This window comes from Aphelocoma coerulescens, chromosome 1, assembly GCF_041296385.1.
Source record: "Aphelocoma coerulescens isolate FSJ_1873_10779 chromosome 1, UR_Acoe_1.0, whole genome shotgun sequence".
NCBI classification, from domain to species: Eukaryota; Metazoa; Chordata; class Aves; order Passeriformes; family Corvidae; genus Aphelocoma; species Aphelocoma coerulescens.
In genome coordinates, this window is record NC_091013.1 from 104,053,654 (window position 1) to 104,073,222 (window position 19,569).

Below are 19,569 nucleotides of genomic sequence, written 5' to 3' on the forward strand. Positions count from 1 at the left end.
TCTATTTCACTGTGAGATCATATATCACAGCTGATGGAGTCATTCTAAACTGACATTTGCCTTTTGTAATCCTGTGTGAAATTGCCTAGATAGCTGAACTTTGTTCAGCCTGTAACTGAAACAGGAAGATGCAGATGTCAACAAACGGGTGACTCAGTCTCAGATGGCTCCATACAGTGTTACATCAAGAGCAGCAGAAGTTTTCTCTGAATGATGTGTTGGCTTGGGTGCACTCCAAAGCAACAGAAGGACCAGCTCAGTGGCTTACCCTGTTATATTGCAATACCCTGGCTCTGCTAACATGAGTTTAATGACACATTATTTGCCTAAAGCACAACTTTCATTGACACTTACTAAATTTCAAGTAATCCCTTGTCTGGATACCTTAGGTTTGATATTTAAAACTGATGAGAACTTCAAAGACTGGCTGACAAAGTCACGCTGACATGAAGCATCTCTGAGCCTTACCAACAGTAAGGCACTCTGAGAACTCACTTTCTAAGCAGCTCAGATTCGGTACCTGGAAAAAGTAGAATCTGATTCCTCTATCAGAGAGTGCCTTAGCCACATGTGTGTGAAAGAGTAGTGGCTGCACTCATGGCATGGGACTGCTGCTTCAGGAAAAAGCAGGAAGGGACCACTCAGGCATTTGCATGGAAAGCCATACTGCAGAGAGAGCACCTGTTTTCTTAATCTTAATAAAAATCCACCAAACGGTGCAGACAGAAAAGAAATTATTTGCACTCTGGGTCTCTACACTAGGTCTGCAAAAGAAAGGACTTTAAGGTATGATCTATTAAAGCACTGACAGCTTTTAAGGTGAGGTGGAAAGTTCAGCCTCCATGGATGACATTTGTCCTTTGTCACCAGAGACCTCAGAAGGAAAATTTATTACTCTCAGCTGAAAATTTAAGCTGAACTGGAATCATGCCACCAGAAAGACTGTTTGCACAGTTCTGCTTTAATAGTTACTGTCTTGGTATTTGGGTGAGAGAGTAATAATATGACATGGTGTACAGGAGCCCTCTCCAATTAATCCACTTGACTTCTCACATCTTTCCTTCCCATCTGAAATCTTGTAACATTCTTAATCAAAGGTCACAGGAGACACTGATACACAGGCAAACTTTATATATGGCAAGGCAAGGTTATCACACCTGATAAATCCAGGCCTTCTCTAACACTTCAGAATCTCTCAGAAGAGAGAAGCTGAACTTGGGGTAATTCCCTTTTTATTCAAGCAAATTCTTATATCTACATGCATTCATACTCCTATAGTTTTTAGATGTATATTTACATACACTATACATATTTGTATAAATTTATACATACGTATTTACACCATATATACACATATGCACATTTCAATTCAGTAGGTTCTAGGCAGACTACAGCTACTCCCTAGATAATTTTTTCAGGCAACTCAAAAACCAGTCTTGAAAAGTAAAAGAATAAAATTAATGCTTCCCATTTTCAATCCAAATGAATAAAATAACTCCATCTTACATTGCAAAACTGAATAATTCATTTTCAAAACAAAAACCTTTTCAAGTGTGTTTTGAAATGTTCATGGGAAAGACATCATATTTCATTCTGCCCTAGCTTTTGCTGTCTTGCTCAATATGACAAAAGACACCAGCAAAAGAACAGGAATAAGCTGTTGTCTCCTGGAGGATAAATCCTCTCACATCATTGCTGTGAGCCATCTGCCATGCATTTTTAAGCATCTTGCCCCTAACATCAGTATTAAGTGGCTGCAGGGAGCACTCAGCATCCCAGGCAGTTACTAACCAATTGGAAGGATGTCTGGAAAACACCACTCTAAGAGCCCCTTGCTGGGGTGAATCCAGTAGGAATGGCTATGCATTTGGAAAAAAAGGGTCACCCGGTGCTGTGGTTTTTACAACGGTGCCAACTACGGACTTCAATTATGTTTAGCATGTGAATATGTTACATTTACTACCTGAGGGTTTAAAAATAATTTTAGTTTTAAGGGAAGTATTTAGCTGATGGATAAAATTAGGCATACAAAAGGTGAAAGAATCCCTGCAGCTGGCCTGCCTGGCTCTGGTAGACCTGCAGAAAGGGAATGAGGCACACGGGGCTATTTCTGCCACACCTATGTATTGCATGATTCTGTATATAACCTCCTTCAGCCTCCACTGCTCTGTTCCTTGGAAAGAGCCACATGATGCCCCCAAAAGCTGGGGGTGCTCTTAATGCCTTTACCACTATAACAAAATTGGGCTTGTACTAAAAGATCACCACTACAAACATCTCTTACAACTGGTAAAACAAAACTCTCTCAAGCTGAAACAGATAAATAATGGGAAAAACAAGCCTTTTCAGAGCAAAATTCTGACAACACCACATGAACAAGAAAACTACTAGAAAGTTTAAGAATAGGTAGTAATCTTTTGAGTCATTGTATCTAGTCTCCTTGTCCCGTCACACTTTATCATGCACAGTCCCTGTACTGCAGCTGTGCTCATTTAAGCTTTTGTGGGGTTTTTTGTTAGGCTTCCTGCTGTATTTGTTGCAGAGAAGCATATTTGTTTTTTTCTGTGGAACACTATTTCACCTTGTGTCCTCTATAGCTTTCCTGCTGTTTCTTTTCCTCTCACATTTGTTACTCTACTTTCCCTTCTACCCCTTACTTTTGGGCTTGTTCTGGTTTGAATTAAAAAGAAATGATAAATTCTATTGAGTGTTGCTATAAAAATGTTTTTTCTTGTATTCTGAGGTGTTGACCCCATTCTAGCTGGAGGCTCTTTTCAGATTTAAATGGTGCATTTCTTCCAATTTGACCTGCTGTCTCATACATGTCCTTTAGTAACATGATTTTAGAGCAGAAAAGACATCAAGATCCACGGTGGGATGTAGAAAAGACCATAACCTTACAAAGTGAGTTTCTTTCAATTGCCTTTGACTATGTGTGATTTTGGGGATGCCTCTTCCTTCACAGGAGCACTGAGTGATGCACAGGGTCTCACATTATGTGAAGAAACATTTCTCAGTAACAAATATCAATTTGACCTCTCTTCCTCAAAGAAATGACAAAATTCCAGCTGATATTGGCCACAATAGCAGAAGAATAATGTTTTGACACTTACACATAGAGAGGTATGTATAAAGACAGGAAATACACAATCATATTGAGAAGCACATAAAGAATGTTATAAAGCTCTGGCATAGTAATAACTGAGTTTCTGAGTTCATTTGTGCCCTGTCAAAGAAAAATACCGTTATATAAATGCCTGCAAAGGTTCATGCAGGGGGACATTTGATCCCAGGAAGCTATCTCTGACACAATAGGTTTATTTCCTTCTTTTCCACATTTGCCCCCATTTTCCAGAAAAAAAGGAGGATTTTACTTAGAAGGGTAACCTGCCCATGGTATAATCTATGTCACTGATAAATCATTTCCCTTGTGAGCATAAGGGAGTTTTCACTCTCCTCTGGCTCTAGCACCTGTTTTCTAGGGCAGCTGCCACTGCTTCAGGAGGGTGCTCTTTGTCTATTTAAAATTTACTTGTTTACTCTTTAAAAATCCCATGCTCAAAAAAAAAGTTGAATAATGTAGTTTCAATTTAGCTCCTGTTCAATTTCTTGAAATCAAAATCTCTTTCCTTCATACAATACCAAAACCCCCGCTATTTAAATACTGAATAAGCATAATTCTTAAAATTGTCTGAAATCCCAGCAGACTTATTAGGTCAAAGTGACCACACAGCAGTCTATTTCTGGGTTCCCTGGGAAAATAATTCCCTTCCAGCACCACAGTGATCAAATTATTTGAGCTTTGCAAGCACTAGCTTTGCCCCAAGATGACAATGACCTGGTTGACCCTTCTCTGTTCCATCCTAAAGAACTGGTATAGCCAAGCTGGAAAACCTACCTTCTTGGGCTAGAAATAAGAGGCTCAATGTACAACAGGCTCATCAGTTCCCTCCCCTTTGACAATGAAGAAGGTTATTAGTCAGGGGCTGAAAGACTAAAAACCATGAAAAAGTATTCTGCTTTCAGTCGCGTTCACAATACCTGACTACCTGGAAATGGGAATCAGCGGATGAAAAAGCACTCTGAAGTTTCTTTTTTGCTGCCATTTGTTGTTGCTGCTGGGAGATGACAGAGCTAATATGGTTAAGGGAAAGCTGTTTTCAGCCAGCAGAACTTTGACTCGAGCAAGATGCAAATCATAACACCAATATTGGCCAATATTCAATAAATGATGTGAAATTTGCAGTTCAGATCACTGTTTCTTGTCATGTACAAATTCATTGGGATGGGGGGTGAGTGAAAGAAGCAAAAGAAAAGGAGGGAAGATGAAGAAATAAAAGGCTTAATTTTGTCACAAGCTTACTCTTGCTCTAGCAAACAGCAAAATCTCCGTGATTCCATTACCTGTGGCTACCTTTCAAAGCAAAATTCACCATAGTATTTCCTGTCTTCAAAGGTCACCACTGGCTGAGTTATGCAGTCAAGTTTAGCAAGTCAGACTCTGTTACCTCTTCTTAACATTGGTAAAATAAATGCTGTGGAGTGAGAAACATGAAGATCTAAGCATAAACGTATTTCTAGGTCCCAGACAAGACGAGATTAACTGTGTATGTGTGTGAGAAAGAGAACACCTTTCTCCACCCCTAGTTATTTCTTATCTGCTGAATATTGATTCAAATACTTTAAATACTTAGACCCATTGTTTTGGATGCAGAGACTGTCATTTAAAACCTCATTAAGCAGCCAGTAGACATCTCCATTGCAAGGAACAAGTAAAGACATCAAGAAAATCTGATAACTTGCCAAAGAAAAAGTGTACAAGACATGCAAGAACAGTGGCCTTCTTTGCTTCTCCATGACAGAGCAGGACTCATTATGTGCTCCCTCTTCTTTGACACAGGCACCTTTGTAGTCTTGAAAGGAAAGGGTGACATGGGGCAGAAGGAAACACCTGAAGAAACAAACCAAGTAAGAGAGACAAGACGTGGTAACGTGAGCATATCGGTGTCAATGTACATGCATTTTAAACAGCCAGTGATGAGCCCTGAATTGGAAGGCAGAGCTGGCAATGCTTATGAACACACACATAGTACCTGCTGTCAAACAGAGCTGCACTGCAGAAGATGGTGGCAATCAGAGTCTCTTGGAACCAGTTAATGTGAGAGGTGGAAATGCAATATAACAAGGAAAATAATATGGGGCAACCAAAAACTCACGTCAGGTGCTCTGGAAATGAACACTACAGTGATATGATTTCCAACATAAATAACTGTTTATATTAAAAAGGAAAAAAAATGAAAAAAAAGAAGAGTTTAAGCTTTTATACATGCTAGCAACTTTTGTATGTGTCTTCCGTGTACATGTGTCTATAGATATAAATATGTGTATGTTAAATGCACCCATTAACATATGAATACCCCAAATAACACAAAATTGAGGTAGACAAAAACCCTCTTCCAAAAGCAAAAGCACAAGCTTCTTGCAGCTGACGGAGTAAAATCCAGAGGGGAATAAAGGAGTTACAGATGAGGAAACCAGTATGCTGTGTATACCACTTGTGTGACACCAGGCCTACTTGTCTGTGGCTGAGACTCATATCAGTGTTTCAAAATGCATGTGTAGAACAGCCCAGACAAAATCTCTGTACATGACGGTTGGGGCAGACAGTGGAGCTGAGCCAGCAACAGCATCCTTGTGTTGTAGACTGAGCCACTCCAACAGTATTCCCAGAGCGGGAAAGGCCTTCAGATCTTTGTAACTGAATTCATTGTGGTAGGCAAATGGCAGAGGTTCTTGCACTGTTTTCATTCCTGGTGTTCTCTAATAAATTTATTGAACTTTTTCTGAGTGAGATAAAAAATCCTTTTGAAATGCATTTAAAAAAAAAATCTGATTAACCTCTCTTCTATTTCAGTGTAACAAATAGCTCTGATGCTCAGAGAGGGCTACAACCTTCAAGAGAGTTAACCCAGCAAGGAGATGACTCCCACCTTCTGGATATGCAAACCTGGATGCCAGATCATGCAATATCCTGTCCTTCTTCCATTTAATTTAATGCCTCTGATAATATTTTCACAGAATAGGCTAGACTAGTTACAGTGAAATGAGATGTTGACTTATTTGTAATAAGGTTTTTCTTTATTTGAGACATGAAGACAAAAGAAGTTCCTTGAAGCAGAACTGTTCTCTAAATCTGCTCATCAGTAAATTTGCCTGATTCACCATAAGCAAGGTCTCTGTTTATTAGTTCATCAGCCCTTAACAAGGTTATGAAGCCACTGTTTGCAAAACCTGTGAAGAGTCCCATTGACAAGGTAGCATCCTATTAATACAACTGATGCAGCTGAGGAAAACCAGACAAACCTGGAGCCTTAGGCTCTTCTATAGCAGTGCTTTCATACATTAGAAACTAATTAGGAATGTACCATTCCTCCAAAACTTTTATCTGGCTTATTACAGCTTCACCATTAAACTGTGTCTAAGCCACAACAGAAGTACAAAGGTGTCAAGATGTGGGGATCTTGCTCAGAAGCATCAGAGTTTTCAGAGCTGTTCTAACCCAAACTTATTACTGAAAAGATGCTCTAAAAGTCATAACTCAAGTGTGCCTCCCTGACGGGGAAGAAAAGGTTAAGATAAATAATTGGAGATATTTAACATCCTCAGAAAGCAGAAGAAAGATGCAGAAGAATGACAACCAGTTTTATCATGGCCAGACATCTATACATTGCTGATAAAAAAATTCTGTCTTGCTTGCCTCATCCAGACTCAAAAACTCAGATGAGGTAACTACCAGCAGCCAAAGCAGGGCCCATTGTGTGTTTTTTAATATTTTCTTTATGACGATTATAGACTTGGAACCCAATAAGTTTGAACCTGCTAGCTACAACGCCCAAAATTTCATCACAAATTACAAACAATGCTTTTTTACAATACTGCTGAGCAGATTTAACTGCAATGTTAAATTGAGATGTGATGATTTATTCTTCTTGCAGACTCAAACACTGATTCAAACAGAAGACTATTTTATTTCTTTTTGGTAGGATTAATTTTTTGCTGCTTTAACTCCTTGAACTATCTTCCCAAGTGCCAGCCCAGCATTAGTGCCAGCTCAAGGGAAGAAATGTGAGTGTCTGGTGGAGCTGGGAATGAGTTTGTTTCTTCAGAAGAGCCCCTGGAGCTCAGTGGTCCTGTGCAAGGGTGCCATCACAGCCCTCTTGGGATCACCAGACCCAATACAGTAGCATGCAGCCACCCACCCTCACACAATAGCACTGGATCCAGGGGAGCTGATGTCATCTCTAAGGTGGCAAGGCTGTTTTGTGGAGCCAAACCTCTGCTGCCTATGTAAATCAGGGAACTGCATATATTTGGAAAGTAATCCAAGACTCAATATTAAAAAAAAAAAAATTTACTAATGGGATCTACTTGTGACTTGAAGGTTAGTGCATTGCTGGTATGGTTTTGCAGCTAAATATGAAAGGACCCTAGAAATACAGCTTTGGCAAGGATGAGCGCATGATTTCAGATTGCTCCTTGCTGCCAGAATATACACTTGCCTCATATTTGCAATGAAAGAGTTAATATAATTGTTGTCCTGATCTAGTCTAAGGCTTTTTTTTACAGGGCTTATCCAAGCTGCATCACTTTCTCATTTATACTAGAACCCCCCAAAGTGTCTCCTGTTGCATGCCATAATCACACTCTGGAAAGTTATTAATAAAAGTGTTCTTTGTTCTAACCCTGAGTGACCAAACCCAACTTTATGCCCTATACTGAGTGTTCCTCTGAACAATTCAAGGGAAATCGATGTTATTTATCCTGAGGCTGAGAAGCAACAGGAGAATTAGCATGCATGTCACTGTGTTCAAATCCCTGCAAAAGCTGACAATTCTATTTGCAAGTATAATTCCAGACTGTCCAGGGAGATGACAGACGAGCAGGTGCAGACTTGCCTGAAAAGGAAGCTGCTTTAAGGCAGCACACAAGCAGAAGGAATCTCCCCACTTCCCTGGAACGATTTTAAGGACATGCTTTAATGAATTGTTTGACACAAACCTGAGTATATTAAAGAAGAGAGGCAACAGAAGGCAAGCAAAGTATTAGCCTGTGCATCCTTTCCAAGCTTTCTGTTTGCCAAGGCAGGAATAGCCTTGTTGTCTTCTCTGGAAAACTGGGGAGCTGAACATTCACATTATAAAGCAATGAAAGAAGGGCACTTACTATAATGATTCAGGGAAAACACTGATGGTACTGGAATTCACTAGCAAGGAACAGCTCTTGTAGCTGGCTAAATGCAGGAGGGAAGCTTGACAGAGGCCGTTTTGGCAGAAAAATTAGATGTTATGTTCAGTGTATTCTGAACAAGTACTTGGCACACAAAGTGAACTCAGTTGAATGTATTCAAGAGGCAACAAGCTGTGAAATGTGTGTTTAGCTTAGTAGATTGGCAACAGTGGCTTCAGTCAAAGAAAGGACCACCTAGTTTCTCCTGTTTGGAGGTCTTACCTACTACAGTTTGTCACAGACACATTATATACTGTTCACATCGTTTATTTTTTTCCTGTAATTTGTCCATTAATAATGGCAGGGTTGATTTTCCAGTGGAACATTTATATTAGTCAGAAATTTAATAACTTGGCAAACCTCATTAAAAATTGTCACTACAGGACACGGTACATTTCTGCTTAGTTATCTATCTAGCATTTGTTTTAACACCTGACAGAGTCAAGGGCATGGCTGTGGAAGTTAAAAGGTGTCCTTGCTACCCCTAGCACGTAACTGCTGAAGATCTGGAAGCCGAGTAGAAGGAAGGCTTTACACCCCAACTGCTTGCAGTGAAACTTGCCTCTAAGGAAGAGACAGTCACAGCTCCTGTTCACTTCTATCCACCAATCTGATTTGTTTGGCTAACAGCAGCCAATGGAACAAACTGCAGGTGAGAGCAAACAGTAGTTCCAGGCTATGGCTCACAGGAAAGCTGAATAAAGCCAGATGTTGCTGTGAGACCCTCAGAGCCTGTACAATGCAGAGCCTGTATGGCAGAGGAGCACTGGGACTGCTGCTCAGAGCGTCTCTTAGCATGGAAGTACACAGTGTGAAGGCAGCTTGATTCAGGGAAATGAACAGGTATGGGGACGTGATTTCCCCAGGACTAATCCTTAATGTTTTTCTTATCCATTCATTGAATAATATATTGATGTAATAACTTTTTTACTCCTCCTTACATAAAAGGAGATGCAGGTTTGTTTTTTGCTGTTGTGGGGATTTTTCTCCCAAAAAATCTCTATTGAGAATATTCATAGCAAAAGTTTGAGAACATTATACTAATAAAACAATAAATAAAACCAGTCTTTCTTATTTAACAGCATACTTTAAAAAAAATATTGTTCTGATTTTTTTGTTGTTGTTGTTCCTGTAAAAGAGGTAATTTTTTTCTTCAAAATTTTACCTCAATTTCTCCAATGTTATGATTAGAGGCATTTCTTCTAGAGTTATCTATTGATTCCAAATTATTAGCTAGACTAAAAGCACTAGCTACATCTGCACTTAAGTGGTAGACATTCTTCTTCAGGATAATATATAACATTTTTCTACTGACAAGCAAGACTATTATATTTAAAATTTACAATAAATGAAATACAAATTTTGCATGTAACGTAATAAACTTGTAAACAGATTTATTATTTTAAATGGCACTTTATTGTCAAAGGTATAGGTTTTTTTCCACCAATTGAGGAGGCAAAATTATTTTATGACGTGTAAAATATGACACAAAGCTGCATGAGCTTGAACTGTTCATTTGATTGCATTTAAAATCTCTTCATGCAATGTTTTCTACAATTTGTTTTTACTATCATGATAACTTAGTTTTGTCTTCTCTACTCCCCCAAAAAGCTTGAAAATATTGGCATAAAATCTGTTATGTAAAAAGAAGAACCCCTGAAATGCCATTGGGATCCTTCACATTTGCTCACTTCTTTTTGTGGGCACTTAACTTCTTCAAGTCCAAAGAACTATCTCTGTGGCCACTTGATTAAAACATATGCCACAATTTCCACTTCACTACATGACCCTGACATTTGACTCTAAGAAAAACACTTACTATTAAAAAAGATGTGATGCTATCATGATCTAGCAATGATTGATTAAACCCAGGCCTGAATTCTAATGAATTTCAAGTGACAGGCACCTCTGCTAACGCTGAGATACTGACTCAGCACTGCTTAGCAATACAAACCTGATGTCTGGATTGATTTGCCATACTTTCATACACCCCCAAATTTAACATCCAATTTTTTTTTGGCTTCCTCTGGTAAGTCTCTGGCTTTTTAGTGTGTTTATAATACTGTTATAAACTTACTGACCTGCCCTACTAATGCATGCTTAGCACAATTTATTCCATCCTTGCACAATGGAAGTTATTTATTAATTCATTCTTTATTTTTGAAGATGATTACTACAAGTGGAATCATAGGACAGCCAACAAGACAAGCCAAACCAGGCACCATTAAAAATCAGTGCTGTTTGCAGGTTTTTAACTGGTGTAAAAGAGTGCTGGCAACATCTTGTCTCTTAAAATACAGTATATTAAGTACAAGACTAGAGCAAACCCCACAAAATATTCAGCACAGTGCATCTTCCCAGGAATTCACTAGACCTCAGTACTATTGTCATGACATCTTATGAAACTGAGTTATTTAGCACTCACAGCGGATTAAGTGAGAACAGAAACTCCAGAAGCAGTCCACTAACAAAAACCCCATTCACCCCATTGAACAGAAGTTCAGCTCCTTTGTTTGAAACAAAATACAGTACTCAACCAAAAAGCAAACCCAGACTTGACTACCTCAAATAGCTGAAGCATTACTGAAAATTGTCATGTTAAAGTCCTCCATGACCCGAGCCAAGGGCCAAACTCACCCGTGGTGCAATTCCTTTGACTTCAATGGAGTTGTGCTGGCAACCACCTCAGCTGTACTTGGCCCAGTGCCATTATTTATGCAAGGCTGTGCTGTGTGTCTTCTCTTGATAAATGCCAGCACTGTAGAGCTCCGAAAAATAAAGAAAAAAACATTCTTCAATAACCACAACAAGACAAGAAACACAGGCACACAAACTGCAGCACAGCAGATAAACAAGAGCTTACAGCTGTGCTATGTGCAAGCACTTAGCGGAAGCTTTTTCTTGCATTTTAAAGAAAAATTTAATGTCATAACTAGCATGAGCTTCTTTTTAGTAAATAGACTACAATTTGACTCTTTCATCTCTGCTTTGAGCCACAATTTTTCAATTAAGAATAGAAGTGGGATGATACAGAAACTGACTGACTTTTTATGGAGAGACCCTGGCCTGCAGTTTAACAGACTTGAGGGAGTGAAGGACTTGCAAATACACTTTCCACATCTTTAAATTTGGAAATATTTAGCACTGCTACATGAGGTATGAAGCAAAGCAAAATCTTCAAGATTCACATGAACACGATAATTAGTTTATATTCAGGTAACATGCCTGTCAATTACTGTTACTAGAGGCTTTAGAAAGACTTTAAATATAAACATGAAGGCTCTAACCCACTGTTTTGCTGAATTGGTGTAGGCGATCCTCACACATTTGTAAGGCAGCAGAAGGCACTAAATAGCACCTACAAGGCAGGCTGCAGCACCTGCTTCTCAGGAGCTGACTGATACATCAGAAATTCTGTGTCAGCACACAGCCTGGTTGAGGAGCAGTGAATGCAAATTCTCCCAGGAGCTCCCGAAAGCCAGCATTATCAATTACCTATATGCTGGTGGCTTTTTTAACAAATCAGTCCAGTGTGTGTATCTATATATACATATTTATGTATGTATATATGGTCAGCTTACTTTTTTCCTCACATGTATTTGAACAATAATAATTTTTAAAAATTAGATGTCATCTGGAATCAATGAATGCATACTCACATGTCTTTCTTTTGTCTGCTTAAAGGAAGTTTATCCTTCGTATTTTGTTTCATTCACACATGCAATGAAACTGTCATGCCTTCCTGACATTACAATAAATGAAAATGTGCAAGGGTAAATTAAAAAAAGAATCTGAAGAGTACATAAGCAATTGTATATTCAGTATTGCTAATACCTTGTGGACCAGTAGTCTGTGAAAAAAGGAGTTGGCCCAGTAAGTTAGGATAAACACAGATTCTAAGAAAAAAATATGAATGCATATTTCAAATGAGAAACAAGAAGGTTTAAATCAAATATTTACTGAAATCTGATGCCACTAAATAGCTTTGTTACCTTAGGCAGCCTACTTAACTGCTTACCCATTTGAAGTATGAGAAAATGTCTCCTTATTTGAATGATATCTGAATTTTCCTGGGAAGGTAGAACAGCTTATAACAGAAGGGACTTTTGAGTTTATTGTCTTCTCTATCTGCTCAGAGCAGGACCTACTTTGAAGGTCTTAGATCCAACTTCAGGATGAAATCAGTTTGCTCTGGACCTTACCCAGTCAAGCTTCAAGTATCTACAGTGGTGGTACTTGAACCTGTCCTAATTCTTTATGAACATTTATTTTCTCCAATTACAAATGAGAATTTCTTGCATTGCAGCTTGCATCCATTATCTTATCCTGTCACTGTGGAAAACAATCTGTCTCTGTCTCCCCTACACACTTCCATCAGGCGGCAACCAGGACTCCTTCCCGTCAGCCTCCCCTTTCCCAGGCTCTCACAGCTCTTTCTTTGCACACTCTGTGCTCTCTCTGTGCACTCTCACAACAATTCCACCTCTCACAGCCTTTCTTTGCACACTCTGTGCTCCTGCCCTGACCAGCCTGTGTCCCACTGCTGGGCTCCATTCAGTACCTTAGCCTCTCTCTTCTACTGACGAGCCCCAAACTGGGCACAGTGCTCCAGGTGCAGCCTCTCCAGTGCCAAAGAGTGGAGAAGGATTGCTGCCCTCAGCAGTGCTCCAGTAGTGAGCAGTCTTCAGCTGGGCTTCATGGTCCTGGTTGCAACTTGGTGGTCCTGTCAAGATATATTTTGAACTGCTCAAAGTCTAAAAATAACTGCAGAGATTGTTAGGTAGTATTTACGCAAGAAAGAATGACAACTTATGCTTTTAAATCCTACCCAAAAGATTTACTAAGCTAAATTATCAAAATTTGAACTTTATCTGACAGAGAGTTCCTGTAGAGAGATGTCAGAGACCTTTTAGAAAGAATATATTTATTATCATGATGTACTTACATTGCTGCCAGATGGAAGATTTAGTCAGGGAATAAAAAACTTAATTTCATCATCTGATGTGACAGCTGAGTTACTTCTTCTTATTTAAAAAGAATAAATGAGAAGACAGTATATTTAATTAAAGAGCAAATCAGCATTTGTGATTGTCTTCAGTTAAAGCACAAGTCCCTCTCTCTCTTTCTTAATTTCTGTATTGCTATCCTTCATTGGATCACCTACCTAAAACACCACTATTTATCACTCCCTTAACACAATCATGCCATCATCACAACACAACTACCTCACTTTTTTGATGCTTTATCATTTTTTTCCACTAGCTTCCTTTCAACAACTTTAGCTCTAGCAATGTGCAGCTATTGTAAAAACAGATTTGTTTATTTTACCTCCTTTTTAATAAGCCCCTGGAGTGCAGCCTTGCTGAGAATATTTTAGACAGTTTTGCCGTTCCCATTATATCAAACACATGTACATTATTCTTCTTCATCTTCTGCTGACAAGAACACAAATCTGCATTCCTGCAAGCTTTCTTCCAGGGGCCGTCAAGGCATTCATACCTGAACTGTGTCAGATACAGCACCCTAACAAGTGAGCTGCTCAATGCTATCCCATCTACAGTGGTGTAATATCCTCTAATTAAACACACTTTTCTACTATATGAATTTCTGGACAGACTAGCAAACTAGCTTTTTACATTCCCAGTGATTTTGACAGTAGTAGTTAAATACACCTTTGAGGATTTGTCCAAATATGAATTATACTTTTGATGGCTAAATTAATGGTAGCTTAAAAGCAGAGGACTAATATGAGATTTTCAGTTGTAGTAAATCTGGTCTCCCACTATTATAAACAAGGTTGACATACAATCTTGCTCATAAATATATCCTATTTCATTTTACATAGATTTTGTTTTTATTTTAAATCCTCCATTATCACAGAAAGGCATACCTGAGGCTTACATCATGTTCTTCTCTCCAGTCCAACTGTACTCAGAGTCACTGAAAAATCTACTATATCTTGTATATAATCCTTTCCCTTAGGCCTTTGGTTTTATTCTTTTCACTCCTTTCATTCTCTTTCCTCCTACATCAAGTGATAGAAAGAGGGGACTTTCTTTTAAAGAGAGACACTCCTTCCAAATCACCTCTCCACCTCTTTTGTTTTACAGTTCAGCTTCCACAATTGCAGAGGATCAGGACTTTATACTGTATCCCAAATGTAGTCTTCTCCATGGCCAGGCAGAAAGGTATTAGTGACTCTGTTAGTCTTTTGGAAGTGTTTCACCTGATACATGAGGCCTTTCCATGGACCCAGCTTGGGTGTAACTGTCTCCTGTGTGTGTTGTAACCACAACCAGAATACAAAGCCCAGAAAGAAGAGAGAAAGAAGTCTGTGCTCAAAAGCATCCAAAGCTGAGGAACTGCTGCAGCTAGTGGGGGCTGAGGAGATTTTTCTTAGCACCGAAGTTGATGCTGGTTGAGAAAAACACATTGATAAAGTAGGAGACTAATTTGTAATACAATATGGCTTTTACATGTTAAGGTTCTTAATTTCATTACAGTGGACGTAGAGTCACAAAGCATTAGATTATGTAGTCCAACACTGCAAAAACAACCAAGTATTGTTACCTTCTGACAGATGCCTGTCCAGTGGGCTGAGAAAGGCAAATCAGACTCAGCCCAGTTCTCACCTGAAAAGTCATCTTCATTAAATGCTTCATACTATAAATTTGCACTAAGTGGTGGTGGTAGAAGAGACAAAGATTGAATAGATATTTTGTGCCATTTCTTTCATGCTTCTAGGCAATCCCTCTTGGTCATGGTTGAGATATTTTGCTGAGAAGTAAAGACAGCGGTGTTTATCTTCCCTCCCTGTACCCAGCTGTCTTCTGGGGAGGAGCAAATAGAGATTAAATGCTTTTCAGACAGAAGTTAGTCAGGTGAATTCATTTTGCTTCAAATTCTTTTTATATGCTTATGTCTCACACTATATTTGCAGGGAGATATACACATTTTTCAAAATTTAAGATGGTTATTGCAGGTGTCATGTGAAAATTTTACCATTTACATGCAAGACAGCCTAACAGACAGGGGCAGGGGGGAGAAGAAGGAAGGAAACTAAAATTGCAGAAATTTAATTTATGTTTCCACAGAAGCTAGACCCCAATTATTTACTTTCCAGTCTTTTAACACTTGTGAAACATTATTTTGTGCCTGACATTACACCTTACTTGGATGCACACTCATTTCCAAATCAGACTAAGATATCTTAGCCTCACAAATTGTCTTTAAATGCCAATTAAATAAATATTTCATTGCCTAAGAATTTGATTTATTTGTTTGCTCATTATTTGCTAGGTATTTGTGTGCCTAGAGGAGACAGAGGGGAGCTCTCATTGTGATCTTCAACATCCTCGTGAGGGGAAGAGGAGGAGAAGACACTGATCTCTTCAGCCTTGTGACCAGTGACCAGACTCAAGGGATTGGCATGAAGCTGAGCCAGGGGAGGTTTAGACTGGATATCAGGAATAGGTTTTTCACCCACCCAGAGGCTGGATAGGCACTGGAGCAAGCTCCCCAGGGAAGTGGTCTCAGCACCAAGCCTGAAAGAGTTCAAGAAGCATTTGGACAATGCTCTCAGGCACAGAGTGTGACTCTTGGGGTGTCCTGTGCAGGGCCAGGAGCTGGATTCAATGATCCTTGTGAGTCCCTTCCAACTCAGCATATTCTATGATTCTATGATTTTGTATTTTATACTTCTTCATACACACAGTTAAAATGCATAAGAAGAGTGTAATAAGAAATAAAGAATAAGAAATGTAAAGGTTATTCCCTTGGGGTCCCTAGAAATATTACACACATTCAATTTAAATTCACAAGGAAACCCTTTTCCAAATTTCCTGGTTTATTTTCTCAAATAATATATGTATTCCTCATCCAGTAGAACAATAAAAGAGGCACAAAAATATTTTAATGCTTAATTATAACCTTTTGCTGCATTATCTGTGTATTTTCTTTCCATTCTTCTTTTTAATGGCAAGTGCCTACACAGAATATCCCAAAGATTTCATAAACCTTCAGCTTCAGAGTAACTGATCTGAAACATTTAGGATCCTAGCACAGGAGATGAGGAGACAGTGGGTAGATAGCAATAGTGAATCATGGAATGATTTGGGCTGGAAGGCAACTTAAAGACCATCTTGTTACAACCCCCTGGCCATGGCCAGGGACACCTTCCACGAGATCAGATTACTCAAAGTTGCATCCAGCCTGGCCTTGAACATTTCCAGGGATGAGGCATCCACAACTTCTGTGGGCAACGTATTCCAGTGCCTTACCACGCCTCACAGGAAAGAATTGCTTCCTAATATCTAATCTAAACCCGCCCTCTTTCAGTTTGAAGCCATTTCCCCTTGTCCTTTCACTACCTGCCCTTGTCAAAACTCTATCCACCTTTCTTGTAGGCTCCCTTTAGCTACTGGAAGGTGCTATTAGGTGTCCCTGGATCCTTCTCTTCTCCAGGCTGACCAACCCTAACTCTCTCAAACTCTTCTCATAGGAGGAGTGTTCCTTCCCTCCAATGATCTTCCTGCCCTCCTCTGGACTTGCTCCAACAGATCAATGCCCTTCCTGTGCTGGGGACCCCAGAGCTGGATGCAGTTCTCCAGCAGGGGTCTCATGAGAGCAATGTAGAGGGTCAGAGTCCCCTGCCTTTACCTGCTGTCCATAAAAAAGCCCAACCAACAACCAAACCAAACCAAACAACAACAACAACAACAAAAACCCCCACCAAAAAACCCCCCACCAGTAAATTTATACTGTTATAAGTGCTGTAAAAGAAAGAAGATTGGTCCAATTGGATTGAAATTCAAAAAGCTCAGAAAGCGGTGTGTTTAACTGGAAAATCGATGCGTGTTGGCAATAACAGAAGTTACAGGAGAAAGAAAATAAAATAAGATTATATCACAGTAACTGAAGTTAGAGGGAGGGAAAGTGACACGGGGACAAAAAAAATTACCAGAAGAAATTAATGTGTTGAAAAGGTTGCTACTGAAACCTGATTGTCTTGTTCTTGGTATGAAAAAGAATGCCAGTATTAACAATAAGAGTTACATGTACTATGAATGGCAAAATTATATGCAAACTTCAAGGTGAACTTTTTGAATTACAGGATTTGTAAGGAGCTGCAGCAAGTTGATGTGCCAGGCTTATTAGCATTCCACAATCCCTGCATGGGAAACATTCCCTTTTGTACTGTGAATTCAAACTTTTACACCTCCTAGAATGATTTTATTCAAAGAACTCTATTGCTGGGGTATTTTTATTATTTTTAATGGATAAAAGAAATTGAAAAGTAAAGCATACACAATCTAAGTGAAAGCTAGCTAACAGGCTCCTTGCTAAGAAATGCATGGAATTATTTCAAAAGCGTGTTTAGAGAGCTAAAAGACTAATATTTTCAAGCCACAAGATCACTGATCATTCTTAAATCTTTGTTAGACTGCAGATGAATATATTTGCAAGGGGAAAGTCAGAATGAACAAAGCATCCATACTGAAGAAATCTCCTATGTAGCAAGTCCTCCCAGCTATTAATGAAAGAAGCACAATTTACCTCCCTTGGCAACAAATAAAAATAAATTATTTTTGTGACTAATTTTTAAAAGAATTTGATTATTTTTCTGCTTCTAGAATTCTTTAGCTCATTTCCTTATAAACACATGTTGACAAGAATGTGATAAAACATTAAAAAGATGCAAACCAAGCATTTCTGATACTGTTGTATCACTGAATAAGTCAACAATTCACAACGATATATCAAACGGGTCCTTCTTCTCCAGCTATATGTATTGGGATTTTACAGAGCACAGGCTTAAACCTCAATGCATTTACTGAAAAAGGCGGGGGTGCTGAGGGGCAGGAAGAGTATACACATTCCTTGCATATTGAGTTTGGTCTGAACTATGGCCACAGCAAATGTCTGCCAGTTTACTGACTCCTACTTGCACAGTTCTGATTGCCACTAAGAGATGTTGATCATCAGGCCATTTCTCTGTTCTGAATAGGACTTTTTTTTGCCAGATGAGTCTTTGGAGGTTGACTGTGCAAAAAAAAAGGGAATGACAAAAGGCAGTTTAGCAGGTTTGGGCAGGGCCTGATTTTGGTTCTGGTTTGATTTTGCACCTAACCACACCGGTCATGACCTAATACTTGGTATTAATCAAACCTGCAGGGTTAAGCTCCCTTGAGCATTACTTAAAGATGTATGAGATGTGGACTTCGTATTACCTTTAGATAACCCAAGAAGATTATGGCTTTACAGAAATATCTATTTCACTCTTAGATTAAATTCAGTTTAACTGGTAAAGCTTTGTCTTTAATTCCTACTGCAATTCATTACCTCCAATCACAGGGTGTAATAATCTATTTTGCCAATTATACCTTTTTTCATTTCTCTGCAATTCTTCAATATTATTTGATTTTTAGGTATAAAATGAAAAGCACTAACCAACAAAATTACTTAGGACCATAATGACCTAGCACAATGAAGGCATTCATCATCAGTACCAAGTCTCTCTCTGAATAGATCCTACAAAGAGTTTCAATTAATAGCTTTATACAAGTACTTCTGTAAAACATACATTAAACACTGTGCCTGATTCTGGGAGCTGCTGAATTTGAATTAATAACAGCTGGAAGTCTTTTATGCCACTCAATCTGGATCAGAAGTAGCTGATCAGCCCAGTCAGACCCATTTAGGAAAGTCTTCACCCCAAAAGTCTTTATGCATAGAAATGTTTCACACAATTTAGCAAGAATACATTGAATAACTGTGGCTCCCAAACTAGAAATGTCAGCTAGGGCATGCTGGGACATAAGAAACTGAAGAGGAGGAAGAAGTTGATACCAATCATTAGGTACTGTTTCATGATATTGTTTTCATGCATACATAATTTGCGATTTACATTTGTTTATAGTAAGGTAAGAGACATCCACAAGTGAGAGGACAACCTAAATGCAGAATTACCTATTGGCTGTCACAGAAGCCCCTCCTCCCAGCAATATTATAATGAAATCATAGACATGTATCTAGTTTGATAATTTTGGCAGCAATTCATTTCTTAAATTAATCCTGTTACCAGATCCCTGCACAGATTCCTTCTTTCACAGCACAGATAACAAAGTATTTTTTTATCCTTCACTTAGACATGCATACAATTAATATATAGAAGCTTCAATAAGGATATGCCAAAGGCAAGCCATGACAGGCAACATTGCACACAGGCATTGAATTATCCCATTTCCAAAGTTTGTATTAAATAGCACATTGCCCAGAGAGGTG

At 38.9% G+C, this 19,569-nt stretch overlaps 2 long non-coding RNA genes across 2 annotated transcripts in view; both read right to left on the minus strand.

Annotated features, from left to right (window-relative positions):
- The window catches only part of LOC138113811 (uncharacterized), a 65,188-nt gene extending 52,367 nt beyond the window's left edge, over positions 1–12,821 (minus strand). The window contains exon 1 of the long non-coding RNA XR_011152340.1: positions 10,924–12,821. This is a non-coding gene — a long non-coding RNA (uncharacterized lncRNA). The remainder of the gene's footprint in view (positions 1–10,923) is intronic.
- LOC138113818 (uncharacterized) overlaps positions 12,822–19,569 on the minus strand; it is a 183,367-nt gene continuing 176,619 nt past the window's right edge. Inside the window, exon 4 of the long non-coding RNA XR_011152344.1 lies at positions 12,822–13,009. This is a non-coding gene — a long non-coding RNA (uncharacterized lncRNA). The remainder of the gene's footprint in view (positions 13,010–19,569) is intronic.